This window comes from Peromyscus californicus, unplaced genomic scaffold (assembly GCF_007827085.1).
Source record: "Peromyscus californicus insignis strain IS unplaced genomic scaffold, ASM782708v3 Scaffold_7__1_contigs__length_154581171, whole genome shotgun sequence".
Taxonomy (NCBI): Eukaryota; Metazoa; Chordata; class Mammalia; order Rodentia; family Cricetidae; genus Peromyscus; species Peromyscus californicus.
In genome coordinates this window covers 47,322,202-47,340,701 of record NW_026294595.1, presented here as the reverse complement: position 1 = coordinate 47,340,701, position 18,500 = coordinate 47,322,202, and the positions used below count along the sequence as shown (strand labels likewise).

The following is an 18,500-nucleotide window of genomic DNA, read 5'->3' as shown; positions in this document are numbered from 1 at the left end:
TCTTTTAATCTCTTTATTTTATTTTTTCTTTTTTAAAAGTTAGATTTAGATGTGGTTTTTCTGTGATAAGGGACTCAAAGTAAAATATGATAAAAATCATATTTATATCCTGAGCAATAAGAGACCCTGAATTTACAAGGCCACATTTGACAGCTTGATTATGATAGAAAAACCCATGAGAAGAAAAATAGAGCAAGCTTCAGCCTTGAAGGAAACCCATTCAGTACCTGATTTGAAATTCTAGCACTTCCCATCATATTTTCTTGGCTTAAGATTAATTCTCTGAATTCATTTGTGTTCCCACATTAAACACAGGTTGTTGCTGCTATTTGCAGTAAGCCAAAACAGACAAAAAGCAAGAAGCAATGCTGGGATCTGACACTAGGAAGCCAGGGGTGTGGGGGCTTGAGGGTGTGGGGGTTGTGGGGGACTGGGGGTGTGGGGGGTTAGGGGTTGGGGTGTGGGGGGCTGGAGGGTGGGGGATTGGGGGTTGGGGAGCTGGGGTGTGGGGGGTTGGGGGTTGGGGTGTGGGAGTGTGGAGGACTGGGGGTGTGGTGTGGGGTGTGGGTGATGCCCTGGAGATGCAGCTGCATCGTCCCTGTAACCTGACATTTCATGACTGAAACCCCAGATGCCTGTGCATTAGGGGAGCTATTTACCAAGAATCAAGATTTACCCATAAATAAACCCACTTGATATAGAGCCGCTGAAAAAGCAAATACTAAAAATACTAAAATGAGCTTGAAAGAAAAAAACAAAAACCAAACAGGAGGAGAGCAATCTGCTCCCACACAGTGGGACCACGCTACATCAAAACCCACGATTTTCATCCATCCCCTCTCATTTCTTTGTCTATATTTCGTCTTTCCTACTGTCTGCTGCCTTCTTAAGGCTTGCTGCTTAGATGAAGTATCCCCGTTGGTACAGGACACCCAAATACTGTTGATCCGAGCAAACACTTCCCTGGCCCATGACTCACTTTGCTGCCGAGAGTTTCCTATCATCCTCACACAGAAGCCTGACTGGCAGGAGGAGAAAAATCCTCCCGAGGATATGGTAATTATAGGCTGAGCTGCAGAGCCTGTGGTGCTCTGCCTTGGAAGAAAATTTCCATTCTGAAAACCAAGACTGACAAACATAGGCATCTTCCCAAAGTGACTAATGTCGCCAAGAGGCAGTGGGTGGGGGGGGTGGGGGGAGGGTGACATTGCTTATATGATTTTAACGAACAACCTCCTTTCTGTGTGCTGAAGTATTTAGCCACATTTCATTTCCTAAAACATATGCACAGGCTTTCAATGATGTGTTGAGGTCTTACTGTTGAGACCTGGAATGACATGCTAACTTCATGCTTGGGGTGGGGAGGTGAGTCTTGTAAATGAGATGTATGGCTGCAAACTCAGCCAGGCAGCTGTACAGAAAACAGTCTGAGTGGAACGGCTTTTATTTGCTAAGTGTAAAAGCTCTGAGAAGGCAGGAGGGGTACTTCAGAGTACTCCCCATCAGGGAGGAAATCTGTAATGAGAACAGAGTCTGTGCCATCAGGAGGTCAGAAGGCCAGATGTGGTGGTTTGAATAAGAATGGCCTCATAAGCTTATATATCTGAATGCTTAATCATTGGAGAGTGGCACTACTTGAGAAGGATTAGGAGGTGTGGCCTTGCTGGAGGAAGTGTGTTACTAGAGGTGGGCTTTGAGATTTCAAAAGCCTAAGCCAGGCCCAGTATGTCTTTCTTACTGCTACCTGAGGATCCAGATGTAGAACTCTCAGCTACTTCTCCAGCACCATGTCTATCTACATGCCACCATGCTTCCCACCATGATGATAATGAACTAATTCCCTGAAACTATAAGCAAGTCCCCAGTTAGATGCTTTCTCTTATAAGAGTTGCCTTGGCCATGGTGTCTCTTCACAGCAATAGAACACTGACTAAGACAGCAGAGGACTTTGGGCAGTTGCCAGCTTTCCTGAGGTCCTGGCTAGGGAGGCAAAGAGGTAGAAAGAGAAAGAAGTGAGTCTGAGTGGTAGGCAAAGTGGTTGACACCCACAGACCAAGGTGAGGTCATGGAAGAGAAAAGATAGAACACTGCATTGCCTCAACCCCCAGCCTGAGGTATGAAGAGCTACTCCCCTCCTCTACAGATGACCCAAACAAGGTAAAGAAGTGAGGAGAGAAAACATGCAGGGTGGTCTGAAGCCAAACCATTGCATCTGCAGTCCACAGGGTAGGATCTGCCTCCAGAGGTAAGAATACACACTGTGGTTGGAGACTATCCATTCACAGAAGCAGAGCCCAGGAGTAGAGACCTCCCAAAGGCAGAACTGTGGCACATTGACACATACCACCCCCAGATGTGACTGGAGTGAAGCCCACCAATACAGAGACCCCTTCACCTTTCTCATTCTGATCCCTTGGAGATTTAAATAATTAGAAAAATCCAGACTAAGAGTTGGCTGTGTTCTTAGTTCAGGAGATGTGCTAACAAAAATTTTAGATTCTCAAGCACCACTTGCGTAAGGATAGTCTGCTCCCTCCCCAATAGGAGAGAATAGGCAGAATCGCTCTGGGGTGGGGGTCGGGGGCAGGTTTCTGAGGAACAACCCAGAAATGTTAAATGAATGGCCACTAACAGCAGGCCAGCCAAGCGACAGGAGGGGACATGATGAGGGGGAAGCAGAAGTGTGTCCAAGAAAAGGCCACAGAAAAGTTTGCTGAGGGAGGTGGCAACTTTATTTTGCTGATGGTAGTGCTACCTTCTGTAATGGATGTATTACAAGCGTGCCCTCTGCTGGATATAGCGGCAGCCGAGGAAGATCTCAAAAAACGTTTATAAATTTAATTTATTATTATTATTATTATTATTATTATTATTATTATTATTATTATTATGTGTGTGCATGCATGCAATGCATGCCTTGAAGCATGTGCCACAGTACATGCATGGAGGTCAGAGGACAACTTTGTGGAGTTGCTCCTCTCTTGAAATATTTATTTGGGTTCCAAGGATTAAACTCAGACTTCCAGGCTTTCCCAGTAAGTATCTCTACCCACTGGACTATCTCCCTAACCCAAATGTCTCAATTTTTGTGCCCCAGGACTAAGGGCATTTTGAGGGCAGTAACTGGTCAGTAACTGGTGGTCCTTCACTACTACCATGCTTCTTACTGTCTCAGTTGGGTTCTGATGAAAAGCACTTTGCAATGAAACTGACGATTTCCTTCTTGTGTGTCTGCAGGTATGTGTGTGTCTATGATGTGCATGTGTATGTGCAAATGTACATGCCTGTGCATGCATGTGGGGGGCAGAAGTCAGTGTCAAGTGTCTTACTCAGTTGTTGTAAGCTTATTTTGGGGGGGGCTAGTTATCTCACTTAACCTGGAACTCATCTGTTCAGCTAGGCCTAGAGGTCCTCTTGTCTCCATTTCCCCAGCACTGGGATCACGGGAGTGCACCACTGTGTCCCAAATTTATGTCGCTGCTGAGAATAGGAATTTCAGCCCTCTTGCTTGCACAGCAAGCTCTCACTGTCTGAGCCATCTCATGTGATGGAGACAAGGCATCCAAAATCCCAAGCCACCGGGCCGTGGAGCACTGGATCCCGGACTTCTCTCTCAGGGGACTATAGCAGCTGTCATCACTGCTGTTCAGCACAGCTAAGGTTGCCTCTTGGGTCTTTGCAATGGCAGGGATTGGCTAGAGATCCTTCAGACTTGACCAGAAAATCAGATGTCAACCATGGCTGTCTTGGGAGGTCTTCACTTAAGGTGAAAATTAAAGAGAGATTTGCTTAAAGCAGCCCAGGAAGACTAGGAGCGCTGGAGAGGTGGTAGCTGACCCCAGAAGCCACGTGGGTCAGAACAAGATAATCCAGGAGCTGCCAAATCTGTGTTTAAGAGACACAGCTCTCACCTCAAAGGAAAGAAAACCATGGTTTGTCCTGGAGCCAAATGGGAGTGACCATGGTCCAGAACACAGATTCACGTTTTTTTAAATACCGTGTTCCAACGTGGTAATAGTTTTATCAAGCTTTATAATAATAAAACAAAGAAAAATCATAAATCAAGGTGCTGTTCAAATATATTTCGGGAAGTTTCATGTAGGTAAGTCACAACGAAGTGGTAGAGGCCATCTTCCTTAGGCCTCAGATTCTATCCAGTGGCATTAGCTTTGGTTTGAGGGCATCTAGTAGTCTATTAAGTTAATGCATCTCAAAAGGTTTCACTGATGGCCACAAGGATGTTAGGTCACACTCAGAAGGAGATGGTGGCTGTTAAAGAACCCAAGACAGCCGGGCGGTGGTGGTGCACGCCTTTAATCCCCGCACTCGGGAGGCAGAGGCAGGTAGATCTCTGAGTTCAAGGCCAGGTCTACAGACTGAACTGCAGGACAGTCAGACAAGATAATTTGTAACTGGGTCCTAGACCCGCAACATTCCCACCTCTCCACAGTCACGGATGTACTAATCGATCAGCCTTCCTAGTCAAAGCCTTCTGGGAACCTTTGCCCACATCGACACAGCACTTTCTAAATAGTCTGTTGATGCATTTAAATGATTCATTCAATGACAAAACCCATTGTTCTCCCGAGCACGGCATATTTTTAAAAACACTGGGGCAATGATATGCATTAAGTCAGGTACCGAGGACAAATCTAGCACTCGTAGAGCTATGCAGTGATATATAAGTTTTACTTAGGTTCACTGAGTTCCTGTTTTTATTTCCTTATTGGACACAGGGTTGTTGTGGAGCGTAAGTAAGGCAATGGTTACACATTGCTCGCTATATGATAAGCACTCCATAAATGCTGGTTCTGTGGTCAGCCACTGTACCAAGCGATTGGGGAGGAAGGCAGTCATGGCACACCCGACAAGCAGGAGTGCCACAGATACAGTCTGTAGTCCACTCTGCACTGCTGTGACAATATTTAAAGAAAGCAGATGGAGATGCAAAGAAATTTATTTTCTCACAGTCCTAAAGACTGTTAAATCCAAGATCAAGACACAGGAAGGTTCACATCCATGATGAAGAATGTTCTCTGCTTCCAACATGGCTTCCCCAAAGGAAGGATGTGTCATGCTCACATAGCAGAAGGCGATTCACTCATGGGAGAGGAGCCCTCATGACCTGACGCCCCCCGAGAGGCCCTACATCTCCACATGACCACATTTGCAGCACCTGAGTTTCAGAGAAGACCAGTGTACCATAACACTAGCTTTTCTTTGTTGTTAAGGTCTGCTGTCTCCTTAATTACCCACCTATCTAGACTGGGTCCAGTATTGTACAAATCTAACTTGAGGAGTTCAGTCAGATGGGTAATTAATCCATGGCTTTCCATGTGATTCCTACTATTGAGGACAAATTTTCTGTTTGATAGGAGATGTCCTTAAGCAGAATTTGTGGTATTTGGGGGAGAGGGGACTTTTGGGGTCTGACAATTCAGCAAAAGAAAAACCCTTAGTGTTTTTAAGTTCTAGCTTTTGGGTACTCTTGTTTTTGAATGTCTGGGTCATTTCTTTGACTTAAAAATCAATTTCCATTTTGACGAACAGTCATGGTCGGCTTCTTAGCACAGGCTTCCGTGCCCGGGGACATCTGAATTGTTTTCTTTCTCTTGATCCTGCTGGCCACCCTGCCTTGACTTCAATCCATAATTCTCATTTGTATGCATTTTACCTCTGAGGGCAAGGAATAGATAACACTTAGGCAGTCCCTAAGACAACTGAACAACCAGCTCCACCCCAATGGCAAGGGCTTGCCTAGGAATACTCAGGACTGGGGCGGGGGTTTCCATGAGAAACTTATGTATCTGGGGTAATACCAACTCACACACATGAGTAGCCGAAGGGCTAGGTGAGACCGACATTGTGGTTCCTTCATAAACATGCATGCACGTTTACCATGACGGGCATTACATCAAGTGCTGAGGACAGAGGTGTCTAGGGTCAGACATTTGCTTTCGTGGGATGTGGAAACAAGCAGCAGAATAGATGGGTTAGCAATGGTAGTTCAAGTCTAGGGCCTGTCATAACCCCAAAGAAGTAAACAGCTCTAGCTGTGAGGACAACTGTTTCACATGACAGGTGATGTTCTTAAAGGACAGAGTGGACACTGGGAGGAAGTACAAGGGAGAGACAGTCAGATGAAGGGCTCAGGAGTCCCCTGTGGAGGCCCAGGGGTGTCTCTGCTTTAGGAAACAGACTGACAACATGGTAGAGAATCAGTTGGTAAGAACAGGGCTCTCTTTAGGAAGGACATAGTTTGGACAGAGGATGCAGGAGGAGAAAGATGATGGTTGTTGCTATGGAGCGTGAGGACCGGTTGACAATGTAGAAGAAGCAGTCACTAGTGGACTTTTAAGCAAACTTCAATTTGACAGCAGGACCAGCAGCTAGATCTCTGTGAACATAAAAATCTATCTCCTACCTTCGCCATCCACTAAACCCCGCCCCCTGCAAAGGACCCCCAAGGCCTGGCCATTACCAGTTCCCTAGTCTCAGTTTGGCTCTCACTCTTCCCAAGGGATCTGTCCCAGCCACAGATGATGCTGCTCTGGACCGCTGCCACCTTCCTTCTAGATCATTCTCTCTCCTTACAGCTCTCTGGGTCTCTTGACTTCCTTGTTTACTCTCATTCACAGAATTCAAGATGGCAAGGGTGGAGGAGACTGAAAGACGAAACAGTGACCACAGGATGGCCAGCCTTATTTCTCAGGCATGGCACCTGCTTCTGAGCCACCTCAAAGCTTGACTAGTAGATCAAGGACACCAGACCAAATAACATACAGGGAACTTGCCACCCAACTTAGCTACAAAGACTCATAATCCCAAACCCAGCAGCAGATCCTGTTAAAAGCCAGTACTGTCAAATGCACACACTTAGCACTAAGTAAAAATTAAGTGAAAGAGCCGGGTGGTGGTGGCACACGCCTTTAATCTTAGCACTCGGGAGGCAGAGGCAGGCAGATCTCTGTGAGTTCGAGGCCAGACTGGGCTACAGAGTGAGTTCCAGGAAAGGCACAAAGCTACACAGAGATACCCTGTCTTGAAAAATAAAAAAATAAAAAAAATTAAGTGAAAGAAAACCAGCAAAAACTACTCTATAAAATGAACAACTGCTAGTCATTGTCTACAATTTTCTTTCTTATTTCTTTGTTTGAGACAGTTCTTACTGTGCAATCCTACCTAACCTGGAATTCCTATGTAGACCAGGCTGGCCTTGAACTCTAGAGATCCCCTTGCCTCTGCCTCCATGCCAGGACACACTAAAAATGACTTCATAGCAAAACTTTAATGAGGTATAACCCACCAACCACACAGTTCAGCCATTAAAATGTGCCATCCAAAGATCTTTAGTATGTTCATAGTTGGGCGGCCATTACTATAACCAACGTTTGACTTCATCACCCCACAAAGAAATTCTGCATCCATTATCAGTCTCTTCCCGTTTCCCTGAACTGCCTCCATCCCAGGCAATAACTAATTTATTTTCTGTCTCCATGAATTTGCTAGATCTGAGCATTTATATAATTTGTGGGATTGGCTTCTTCCACTTATCATAGTTTGAGGGTTCTTCAGCATACATTAATATTTCATTCCTTTTATTAAAAATAATCTTCCATTGTGTGAATGCATCACATTTTCTCATCTATCAGTGGGTAGGCTTTGGTTTATTTCCACTTTTAAAACAATTTTAAACGAATGGTGTAAGGAATATTTGTTGTTGTTTATTTGGTTGGTTGCTTGGTTGGCTTTTGAGACAGAGATCCCACTATGAAGCCTAGGCTGGCATCTAATTCACTGTATAGCCTAGGCTAGCCTTCAGTTGAGATCCGCCTACCTCTACCTTCCTAGTAGAGGGAGTACAGTCATGTGCTACCATCTGCAGCTTATTAGAAATATTCACTTATGTGGTTTGTCTTCTTCTCCTGGGAAGGTATGCAGGGGTGGAATTGCTGGATCGGATGATGATAACTTTCGAGTTATCTTTTGGGGAAACCCCAGACTGTGTTTCAAAGCAGTCCCTTCACCTCGCTTTCTCCCTAGCTGGGCACACAGTTGATTTTTAATACTTTATCTTGTTCCAGAAATAATGTAAGGACAAAATATGTGCTTAAACATACAAAGATACATGCAATAAGGCAACATAAAAATAATGTAAGCCAAGGGAAAAATTGATAAAGCAATGGAGAAACTCCGTAAGGAAAATAGGAACAAAAATACCAAATAAATGACTTTATTGAGGGTGGACACAAATTTGACTTGCAGCTTCCTAGTAGACAATGTGAAAGGGGAAATGTCTCTTCCATGTATTTTGTAATCTGTGATTTGCGAACAGCCCAGCTGCTCCCGTGACTGCAGAAAGACATGGACATTGGTGGTGAGACTGAAGAAAATATCTTTCAGCATGCCACAGGAATGTGTAATGAGCCTGCAGGGTAGTGGATACAACAGCCCTGCACTGAGCATGGCCACACAGCTCTTAAGGCTGTTTCTTACAGCACTCTCCAATCCTGGGGCATGCCTGGAACCATCCAGTAAAAACATTCTCCTGGGTGGCCAGTACAGAGCTCCCCATCTTAATCTGGGCCTAACTCTACTAGAGAGTCGGTGAGCCATTCCAGGCTTGGGCCCCCGTGTTCCCAATCTGTACAGTGCAATGCTCAGTGCACATCATCAATGGAGTCAAGGAAAGGCGGATGCCAAGACTTATCCTGATTGTTGCAAAGGGCAAAAGGAAGATTCCAGAGTTTGGCCCATGGGTAGAAAGCAACTCAAAGAAAAGAATGACTAAGTCCCAAAGAAGAGAGCTGGGGCTGTTGGGGAGTGTGTGTGTGTGTGTGTGTGTGTGTGTGTGTGTGTGTGTGTCCAGAGCATGACACCACTCCAGCCACCAGAGGCTCCAGCCACCATCTCAGAATTTAATGCCTAGCAGGGGCAGGGAGCTTGGTAAAGAGCAATAATGGCCCACGACTTCGATGATCCTGGTAACACCGACACCCACACTCCGTGCTCCTCTTTGAATGCTTGCTCTTTTGGTGAAGATGGACGTGGACTAAACACTTCTCTGGCCACTTGCCAGCTCCATGGCTCTTATGGATGGCATAGACATGAAACTGGGGGAAATGAACCAGCCTGGTTTCCATAACAGCCGGGGGCGGGGGGAGGGGGCGGCGGTCTCGTCAGATAATAGGTACTTGTCAACGTTTTATGCAAATCAGCATTTTGCAAAGCTATTGGCTGCCTTGCTCAGTGGTCCTGAGGACACAGACCACCATCACCATGCCTGTCACCTGCTAGCCCTTCAGCACAACTTCCGAGCCAAAGCCTTTTAAAGGACAATAAACTCTAAGACCCCACTGGTTCCTGTTGCTGCTCTTTGGAGAAATGGTTCTTCCTCTGGACGCTGCCACCCACAGCAGCCAGGAAGCACTTCTGTGTGTACTCTTACAACAGAAAGAAGTGCCCCCCGACCCCCACCCGCTGGGATGTCAATCCAGCGCCTTGTGTGAGCATCACATTTTTGCAAGAGAAAATATTTTTTTCTTTTTTTAGGCAAGGGACTGAATAAAGACACCACACTGGCTGCCAGGGGAGTCCAGGGAGTCCTTAGCCCTCCTCCATTAGCAGAACAGCTCCATCCATTACTTCAAAGCCTCATCAGAGACCCTAATCCTTTCTGAAAGGAACTCTCTGGCAGCCAAGCCTTTAATTTGCTGAATAATAGGCCCACTGATTAACCCTCACAAGGCAAATCACAGATACTGCAGGCAGTGAGTGTTCCCAGGGGGCTGAGAGAACCGAAGGGGCTGCTGGAATCGGTTCTTTTTTTTTTCCACCCCCCCCCCTGTTGGGGAACTAACCCTGCATGGGTTGTTCAGTGAGCTTTCTGGTCTTCTTTCTCACGTGTCCAACTTTTGGTCCCCATAGACCCTATCGATTCCCTTTTCCTGTACTGGAGTATGCTCTGAGTTTTAAGTCATGTGTCTTGATGCCAAGCATAAACAGGCGATATGGAATGATAATGTCACAAAACATAACTGAAATTAGTGACAATAAAGATTCTCTTTAGAGCAGCTACCTGAGCTCCGCTGCTCTAGGCAGACTGCTGTGCTTAGGGGGCAGAAATGGGATAGGCTCCACAAGCGTAAGAAATGGAAGATCGCTTCTAATTCAACAAGAGATGCCCAGTGTGGGACAAGGCGGGTGACTTTTTCTGCGGCCTCTTGCAGCTGGAGGTAGACAACTGTGGTCTGTGCTGCCAAGGACAGGTAAGAGGTAAGCTGGACCAATGGCTTCCCACTGGTGTGCACTAATAAATCACATCCATATCAGCCTTCCACTAGTCCCATCAGATAATGAAATGAATGATTGGACAGATGACACAGTGGTCAATTATCACGTGGATGATATAAATTCTATTGTGGCAAGGACATTTATCTCTGTATTGATCTGGCTTTGCAAGCAAGGATCATAAATTACTCCCTTCCATAACTGTATGATAAATATTGTAATAACAGAATGCCACCAACTCCCGTTTTCCCAATAAATTCCCATATGGTTTCAGTTAGAGAAGAAACATGCACAGGGCTTTTTTTTTCTGCTACCTTTTTTAATCTTACTAAAGGCTTACTCTAGTAAAGGCCTTTTTATCTTACTAAAGGCTTCATTATTAGATCACTTTCGGGTTCCCAACAAGTTTGAAAGGAAGGCACAGGGTCTCTCTTGCTCTCTGCTCCCATCTGCTTAGAGCCCCATTGACACCAGCCCGGACAGGAACTGTACTTTATTACAGTTGATCAACCTGAGAGGAGACATCATCATCACCTAGAGCCCACAGTTTGCCTTAGCGTTCACTCCTGGTGCCATACATTCTACTGCTGGACAGTTATAGTGACACTTATTTACTAGCATGGTGCCACTGCAGAGGTTCAAGGGGTCTTTTTGCTTTATAAGCATTATATTAAGGAGACTTTCATACATTTCAGCAATTGCTGAAATTCCGGTATCCAGATTTTAGCATATGAACATAGGATGCAGTTAGAAAGCTGTTCATTATAATTTGCTATATTCTCTGCATTAAATTACAGTTACTTTGGTACCTAAGTCAAATAAATGGCTTAAAGGAAGCTTGTAACACCCTCCTGGATTATACATGCAAATTGCTTCTCTGTGTCCAGGTCTCTTCATTTAATCTCTAAATTTCTCAGCTCTGGAAAGCACCGCTCATGCTCCAAAGAGAAGAGAAGAAATATAAGCAGAACTGGCTAACATAGTTCTTATGCATACAGTACACACACACACACACACACACACACACACACACACACACACACACACCACACACACACGGATACACAAACTCACTTGTGTGTGCACATATGCACATGCACTCAAACACTTGCACACACAAGCACACACTTACATGCACACACACATGCAAACACTTGCATGCATGGACACACACATGCATCTTAAGATGGCGCAGCCAGGAATGCAGTTCTATAAGTAATGCCCTTAATGAGCAGCTCTTGTGATAAGTTTCCTTTTTCTTTTCTTTTCTTTTCTTTCTTCCTCTCTTTTCTTTCTTTCTTTTTTGTTGTTGTTGTTTTGTTTTGTTTTTCAAGAAAGGGTTTTTCTGTATAGCTCTGGTTATCTTGAATTCACTATGTAGACCAGACTGGCCTCAAACTCACAGAGATCCGCCTGCCTCTGCCTCCGGAGTGCTGGGATTAAAGACATGTGTCACCATTGCCCACCACAATAAATTTCTTTAAGAATGGCGTTTGAGTTATACAACTCTCAAGAATGGCAGAATTTAGAACTTAAAACATAGGAGCACCACAGCGCATCCACTCAACACAAGCAACTGGGTAGACCAACGCTCCTCTACATTTTCTTTCTTTTTCTAATTACCAGTTTAATACAGAGTTTTGATTCTATAGCCAACAACAGAGTCAACACGTACACTTAGCATTTCAGCCTAAGCCTGTCCATATACACCGCCGAATCTTAGGAGGTAATTGTCACTAGGGAGAACTTCTTAAAGTCATTTTTACAGGCTACTCTAAATTCATCTTGTGCACAGAACTCATTATATATACAGGGCAAAGTCAGAGTTTCATATTTGTGTTTATTCTTCACTTAGCTTGCAAAATTCTCCTCCAGGTGACTATTAAAATCAAAACAATAGCAAGTCACAGGCATAGTATGATCCCAGGCCTTCACCCATGTAAAGTAAAGTAACTCACTTCTGCATGTAAAATGTCAGCAGTGAGTTACTCAGAGGCTGGACACAGACCACCCCTCAGCCATGACGAGCGTCCCCCTCATCCACTGCTCCATTATAACGGTGCCATCCTTCCTAGTTTGGACCAGCGCCTCCCAGTTCCTCCAGCCCCATCTCATCAGCCTCTTTTCTCTCAGGAAGGAGTTTTTCCAGCAAAGAGAAGTTTTATTTTGTTGTTTGGTTGGTTGGTCTTCGTTTTGTTATTGTGAGAAAGAAAACCGTTTTCAGGTAGTTTGCCTTAAAACTCAACGATGAGGCATCTCTTTTCACGTGGTCAATGATAAATTGGCACTCCATCATTTAGCATCCATTTGATAGAAGAGCTCCACACTTGACTGAGCTGGGCAAGAGGTGATGACTATGGTTCAGTTGTCAAGGATGTGCACTGGCTTGTACATGATGTGGAGCAAAAGAAGAAACCAGCTGACATCCACCCGGTGCCTCCACACATGTACAGCATGAGCAAGAACACAGGCACACACAGAATAGCTTTTAAAGGGTTAATGTTAGACACATAAACACATGCTAGCATCTTAATCCCCAGAGAAGATATTGGAACACCATGGAAACCTGGGTTTGAATCCCATCTCTCAAGAAGCTTGGCTTCCCATGTGAGTGGTCAACCACCTGTTTAGCAGCAGTTAGGATCGGGTGAAATCACACAGGCAAAGTACGTTCCACCTTGCCAGACACATGGTACCTGTAGGTGAAGCTTAGTGTAAGGTCTGGGGTGTTGCTCGGTGATTAGAACAGTTGTATGTGTGAGGCCCTGAGTCCAATCTTTGGCACCATTCAGGGAAAAGCTTATTGAAAAAAATGATTATTTGTACCTCCTCAAACTTATCTAACAATTTGTTTTAGTTCGCACGCATCTTTTAGGATTTACTAAACATAAGCAAATTGGTTTTCTTTGGCTAAATTAAGCTATATATATATTTGCCACAAAGGATTTTCAAATAGCAGAAAATTTAGTCATAATTAAAAAGAAATGTAGCCAGGCAGTGGTAGTGCATGCCTTTAATCCCAGCACTCAGTAGGCAGAGACAGGTGAATCTCTATGAGTTTGAGTCCAGCTTGGTCTACAAAGAGAGTTCCAGACAGCCAGAGCTACACAGAGAAACTCTGTCTCAAAAAAAAAAAGTAAACTTTATGACCGCAAAGACTGAGCAACAGTAAGCCTATAACAGCTATCACTAAATGACTCTAGTCCATGCCTGCATCCCTAGGGACCAGAGTGACTTATGAGATCCTTCTCAACGCAGCTTGATGGTGACCTCCTGGTCAGTACTGGGTACAAGGTGAGGTCAGTTTGCTATATCTCCCTATGATAATGTGTTCCTCTTGAGGTTTTTGTGACCAAGACATCTTCATGCCCAGGCCTCTGTCAAGGTCCACAAATCATTAACAATTATAGAAATTCCCCATTTTCACTATTCTGCAGTGTGCGTGAGACAGAGGATTTACCATGAGCCTTAATAATGTATATATACTTAAACAACAACAAAAAGAAAGAAAAGAAAGTGAAAGGAAGGAAGAGAAGAAGTGAAGAAGAAAGGAGAAGATTCTGTGTGGCACAGGGCTAACCCTTGACGTTTACTTCTGTGGCAGGGGGGGAAACATTGCTATCCTTGCTTGGAATATCAAATCACCTGCAGTCCTATAACTAGTCACAGGGTGTTAATTGCCGGGGGCTGCTATAAGAAGTATCACAAACTGAGTGACTTCAGCAGCAGACATTCCTCGTCTCACGGGTCTCTAGCTTCTGATAGCCTCTTAGTGAGAGACAGCCTGAGTCCAGGCTGCACATGCTCTCTCTGAGACTACTTCTGTGGTGGTTTGGATAAGAATGGCCTACATGGGATCATAGATTTGAGTGCTTGGTCACCAGGGAGTGTCACTATTTGAAAGGATTAAGAGGTATGGCCTTGTTGGATGAATTCTGTCACTGGGGTGGGTTTTCAGAAATCCATTTGGGGTTTCAGAAACCCACGCCAAGCACAGTCTCTCTTTTTTCCTGATGCCTGCAGATCTGATGTAGAACTCTCAACTGCTCCAGCACCAGGTCTGCCTGCATGCCGCCATGCTCCCCGCCATGATGATAAAATGGACTAAATCTCTGAAACTGTAAGCAAGCCCCAATCAAATACTTTCTTTTAGAAGAGTTGCCACAGTCTTGGTGTCTCTTCACAGCAATAGAACACTGACCAAAAGTTGGAGAGATGGCTCAGGGGTAAAGAGCAATGGCTGCTCTTCCAGAGATCCTGGGCTCAATTCCCAGCAACCGCAGAACACTGTATACATAATAAATAAATAAATCTTAAAAAAAAAAACACTGACCAAGATATGTAAGTTCTGTTACTCTAGAGTACCCTGACTAATACAACACCTAAATCTCTCTATTTTATGTAGATACCTATTATAATGAGTTAGGACCCATCCTGCCTCAATATGCATTCATCTTAAGTAATTTCATCTGGAAAGGCCTATTTCCATATAAAGTCACATCTGAGATACTGAGGGTTAAATCATGTGGATTTTGAGGGATACCATTCAAACCACAGCCTGAGAGGTGAAAGCCAGTATTCAGAGCACTGTTCCTGCCCGGTGATTTAAGCTTCCATACTTCCTTAAAGGCAGAATTTCCATTATTTCATTAAAATATCTATTTTTTTTTTTTTTTTTTTGGTTTTTCGAGACAGGGTTTTTCTGTGTAGCTTTGCGCCTTTTCCTGGAACTCACTTGGTAGTCCAGGCTGGCCTCGAACTCACAGAGATCCGCCTGGCTCTGCCTCCCGAGTGCTGGGATTAAAGGCGTGCGCCACCACCGCCCGGCTAAAATATCTATTTTTAAATAAAACTATTTTCGAATTCAATAAATACCCTTTCAATCCAAAATCAAATCATGCTGGTCATAATGACATACATTGTAATCCTTGAATTTAGGAGGCTGATTGCTGTGGATATTGCTCTGTATAAATAAAATACTGATTGGACAGTAGCCACGCAGGAAGTATAGACAAGCAGAGAAGAGAATTCTGGGAACAGGAAGGCTGAGTCAGGAGATGCTTCTAGCCACCGCCATGAGTACCAACATGTAAGATACTGGTAAGCCACAAGCCATGTGGCAAGGTATAGATTTATAGAAATGGGTTAATTTAAGATAGAAGAACTAGATAACAAGAAGCCTGCCACGGTCATACAGTTTATAAGCAATATAAGTCTCTGTGTGTTTACTCAGTTGGGTCTGAGCGGCTGTGGGACTGGCGGGTGAGAGAGATTTGTCCTGACTGTGGGCCAGGCAGGACTAGAGAAAACTCCAGCTACAGCTGAGGCAGAAGGAATTTGATTTCCATGCTACCTGTGCTATATAACAAGACCTGTCTCAATAACAACAATAACAAAAAATTCCAATTATGATTTTCCTCACTCATTAACCCAGTATGGCAGCTAAGTATCATGCATTTGATAATCTTAGGAAATTCTGAGTTAAAATACCAAGAAGGCAATAGAAAACACATAAAATAGAATAGGCGGCCTGGCAACTGCTTGTATTTAATGCTATTCTTGTAAATTATAAATCCACAAAACACACACACACACACACACACACACACACACACACACACACACACACACACACACGCACACACACACGCAGCCCTTTCTTCCAGCCAAAGGGCTATGTCTGCTATTTTTATCCCATCTAAAAGTCACCAGCAGGCTGGAAAAATGTAGGATTGGTCACATGGGCCTGCATTTCCTTTTCTAATTACATTTCTAAGTGACCCAGAGCCAGCTTTTCTTCTGACCTGCTTCCCCCACCACCTGTGGAAGCCCCACTGTGGAAGGGGCCTTGGGAACAGCAGCAGCCAGGGAACAGAGGAGAAAGGAGGCGGCTGGGTGCTATGTAGACACAGGAGAATGTCACAGCTCTTGGGAAAAACCCCAGGAGGGACGTCCTCCCTTCCTTCCTCATTCCATCCATGTGTGTGAATGCAGTCACATACATGCCTGTGTATGTGGAGTCCAGAGGATAAATGGAGATCACGAAACTATTTTGGGGGGGTCTTCCACTCTGTTTTGAGGCAGGTTCTCTTGTTTCTGCCTCTGTGGTGTGTACTTTAGGCTGCCTGGCCAGAGATCTTCCAAGGAATTCCTGTCTCTCCATCTCCCGGTAGAAGTGTTGATTACAAGTGCACACCACCACATCCAGCTTTTTACATGGGTTCAAGGGCTTGCACTCAGGTGGGCAGGCTTGGCAGCAAGCACTTGGACCCACTGAGCCACCTCCCTAGCCCTCCAGTTTCCTTTCTTGTGGAATACGGGGATTTATAACGAATTCCATTTCCCAGAGCCCTGTGCTTCCAGCCAAAAACAAACCTACGGTTTCTCTTCCCCCCTCTTTGCCATCCATGAGACTGAACATTCAGCTGCTCTTCCCTGCTTCACTCTGTGGAGCTGGGCTTCAAGTCCCTGCCTCTCACAAGTCCAGGCCCTGTTAAACCTAACATTCACATAACAGGGACATGTCCCATGCTTGTCTGCAGGAGCCCAAGGCCAGGGTCTGGCTCTCATTTCTCGGTTCTCTTAACTGCTCATGTGTTCTTCCCAGGGCTCTGTTGAACATTTTCTGGGTGGTACCGTTCCAGAGGGGTACCACCACCCAGCATGATCAGACAGTGACGGACACTAGGAGGATGTCGGTGACTCCTGTCTCGGAGACAGTGCTACCTGAGCAGGCGAGCTCCAGGTGAGGAGCAGAGGGAAGAGTGCTTGGGACAGAGGAACAGCATGTGCAGTCTTGAGGGGTTAAAGTTCTGTGTGTTAACGACTAGAGAGCTAGCCACACAGCCACTCCACTATCCCTACCAGTGGCCCGTTTTCCATCTCTTCCAGACCAGCCTGGGTGGAGTTATGATAAAAAGCCCTCCTCAGCTCCAGACCCCCTTCTGTTATGACCGCCTAGTGGATTCCACCCATTCTCCCTCCAGACCCCTAGCGGCTGTTAGTAAGAATACTGAGCCTTACCACTTGCTGGCTGCTGGCTCTCTGGAATCGTGCACCCTCCCTACCCACCGACTTGATACCAATGGCTGTCTCTTCATATGCTCTTCCCTTCATTTAGGGATGGTGGTCATGATCTGGACCCACTGCTGCTCAACCCAGGGACTATTTCTTATCTTCCTTTGCAATAAGATGTGGCCACAGGATACAGTCACAGCATTAATGATGCAAAACTTCCAGAAAGTTACAAGACCCATCATGTAATCTAAATTAGACACCTCTTAGAAGTATAACCTTGAAATCATAACTTTATTCTTCTCATGAAGGAGGGGAAAATCACAATTTTTCAAAATCAGGACTCAGTTTTCATTTATAAGTCTACAGATCAATACCCATGAAGAGGGCAAAGGAGAGTTTATCAGGTTTTAATTTAGAATATTCCAACCTTTTCTATGAGTTTTTACTAATCTACTAATTCCCTGTAGCTCAAGTGATGCTAATTAAGTCAAGAAGCCACAATTGCTAATCATTGGCTCAATAAATCCAAAATGGAGAGTGTGTCACTGGAGATACTGCTGCTTATTTTAATTAAAGTTACCAACGTGTGAAGTGATGTAAATAAAGGTTATGGTGGACTCACTCTGCTTCTGGAGGAACTAACCGTTTGTATGGTTCCTGGGATTCTAAGGAGACGCAAAAGCCTGAGAATTCTGCGGACTGTAATAAGTCACTAGGTTAGGATATGTATTATTGTGCATAGTTCGTTGATGTTGTAAAGCTGGGTAGAGTTAAGCAGTTTGAAACACAGAGTGGAGAAAGACAGAGCTGAGAACTGCTGGCTTGAGAGAAACAGCCAGAGGAAACAGCCAGTCAACAGGGAGACCTGCAGAGGAAGCAGGAGCTGTAAATCTGGGTCACGGTCTTAAAAGGTTAAATATGTTTAAACACCCTTTCCCCAGGTCAGTAATAACATTCTAATAATATTCGGGGCAGCTGCTTCTATCTATCTGAGTGTCATCTGAAAGCTACTGGAAAAATACCCCAATATCCTGTAACTGGCTGGAAGGGCTCAGGCATGGTGCTCAGTCAAGGAGAGAGACATTCTTGCATGTTAGCCGCTGACTGGAGGACCAGAAACATTCCCCCAAACAGGAACTGTTTACAAATTGAGGAGGACCCTTCCGAGTTTCCCTATTAGAAAACCCAAGATG

General features: G+C 44.8%; 1 protein-coding gene and 1 long non-coding RNA gene across 18 annotated transcripts in view; one reads left to right on the top strand and one right to left on the bottom strand.

The window, feature by feature from the left end:
- Positions 1-18,500, bottom strand: part of Myo3b (myosin IIIB) — a 352,122-nt gene that overhangs the window by 223,358 nt on the left and 110,264 nt on the right. The gene's annotated exons all lie outside the window — the stretch shown is intronic.
- The window catches only part of LOC128100655 (uncharacterized), an 87,855-nt gene that overhangs the window by 1,145 nt on the left and 68,210 nt on the right, over positions 1-18,500 (top strand). For 13 of the 17 annotated variants that reach the window (XR_008214870.1, XR_008214869.1, XR_008214872.1 and 10 more), the window contains exons 2-3: positions 14,314-14,410; positions 16,898-17,035. The exons of 2 other annotated variants lie outside the window; for them this stretch is intronic. This is a non-coding gene — a long non-coding RNA (uncharacterized LOC128100655). Of the gene's footprint in view, positions 1-13,559; positions 13,585-14,313; positions 14,411-16,897; positions 17,036-18,500 lie in introns of those variants that run through there. 2 more of the 17 variants (XR_008214866.1, XR_008214864.1) reach the window with 2 other exon arrangements.